This window comes from Austrofundulus limnaeus, unplaced genomic scaffold, assembly GCF_001266775.1.
Source record: "Austrofundulus limnaeus strain Quisiro unplaced genomic scaffold, Austrofundulus_limnaeus-1.0 Scaffold1897, whole genome shotgun sequence".
NCBI lineage: Eukaryota > Metazoa > Chordata > Actinopteri > Cyprinodontiformes > Rivulidae > Austrofundulus > Austrofundulus limnaeus.
Window position 1 is genome coordinate 5,941 of NW_013954299.1, and position 2,247 is coordinate 8,187.

The window sequence follows — 2,247 nt, forward strand, 5'->3', positions numbered from 1 at the left end:
CCTTTACCCTGACCCACCTAGCTGGTCGTAAACTTAACTGAACTCTATAATCTAAGTATAACCTAAAATATAACCATAAATAAACTGTTTAGGAAGTCAAGGATCATCAGCTCTGTCTTCACTCTAACAGAATAACTGGACAAACACAGATCATAAATGAACCATAATATTTAAAATCCCAATTTAACCAACACTGGTGATAAACTCTTTTATATTTACTTTTAAATATGTTTTCCAACATTTTATATAGTTAAATATTTATCTGTACATATCAAATATTAATTTATCTGTCTTGATTTAAAATGTCTTGTATTGATATTTACTATATTCTGTTTGTGTTTTTATATACTATATAAAATGCTTCATATCTGGTCTATGAGGACATCCTAATTTTCAGAAAGTCTCTGTTTTTGTTTTTGACACAGTATAAGTTTTCCAGATGGACAGTATGATGAGAACTCAGTATGTTAGTGTTGCTGTCAGAGCGCACGTTTTATGTCGTTATCACGAGAAAACCATGAGAAACATTATCTGCAGAAAGCGTTTGCTCTCTGCTTCTGTAGGTTTTGGGTTTTTCCATAATATCAAAATACTTTTTTACTGCTGCGTTTGTAAAAAGAACAAGTTTCTGTTGATGATGGTTTCTATAATATTTGTTTGTCTTCCAGCAGAGCAACTGTAGGGTCTCACTTTTTGTTTGTGGAACAACTTTTATCCAGCTGTAGGATTATTGTGTCTTTAAACTTCTTCAGTTTATTTCAGTCTCTGAGCAGATTATATAAATCTGTTTCATGGTTACATCTGTAGCATGCAGGAGTTTTAGGAGAAAACAAACTGTTAAATATATTCTGCTATCAGCTGGAGCTCTATTTCCTTTGTTTATTTACATGTAGGAGACAGAAAACTGATGAAGGAAGAACAATCTGCAGCGTTGTGACGTCTGAGTTTACTGAGGAACAACTGTTACAAACTCTGTTCCTTCTGATGGGTTTYTTGTGGAAATGATTTAGCAAATAGAAATATGTGATTCAAATAATAAAGTTACTTTGTGAACGGTCGTCTGTGTTTGTTTTTAAATCAAAATCCACAGGAAACATAGAGAAATCATCACAAAGGGCAGAGGTGAGGGACAAACCAGGAGAGAACTGAACACCTGATTTAACTCAAAGAGTAACAACAAAAGTCACATAAATCAGGACAAWAACTTATTGTAATATTTGTTCTGAGAACTCTTGTTTGTTGTGTCAAATCAGATTTGTCAGGTTTCTGCAGTAAATGAATGACTGACGAGTTTTAATTTGTCTTCATATCTTTAGTTTCTTGTAAAACCACAGACACCAGTTTGCATGAATTATTTTATTTGTATGTTTGTTTCATAAAACTTAAACACATTATGTTCTGTGTTTTTCAGTAACTGCTCTTTAAAACAGACATGTAGTGGTTTTGTAGTGAAACAAGAGTGAAAACTGAGGGAAAAAGCCAAACATTTTTAATTTTCTTTTATACAGGTGTGTCTCATTAAAACGTTTTTGTCTCATTTGCAATAGAAACATGTTGTACAGAAATAAAACAGTAAAACCAAATAAAACATAAATACAAAATAAACATAATAGAAGCACATCAAAAATAAATTCAAACCAAAGCTACGCTAACATTAAAAAACAGCAGATCAGGCCAGAATCTATAGAACTACAAGTTCCATTAAAGACATCTGAAATAAACCTATTTATCCAGAAATAAACATAACTTTACAGCAGGAGTACTGAGATTTACAGGAGGCTGAAGATATTTAGATAAAAATACAAAAATGTGGGGGAGAGAACAAAACAAGAATAAAATACTCAGGTCAGAAATACAACTTATATAAAACAGACAGGAAAATGTACAAATACCATCAGTGGAACATGTACTAATACACAGTAACCCTAAAACATTAGTACTAATACACAGTAACCCTAATACATTAGTACTAATACACAGTAACCCTAAAACATTAGTACTAATACACAGTAACCCTAACACATTAGTACTAATACACAGTAACCCTAACACATTAGTACTAATACACAGTAACCCTAACACATTAGTACTACTACACAGTAACCCTAACACATTAGTACTACTACACAGTAACCCTAAAACATTAGTACTAATACACAGTAACCCTTATACATTAGTACTAATACACAGTAACCCTAAAACATTAGTACTAATACACAGTAACACATTGAAAACACAAGATGAATA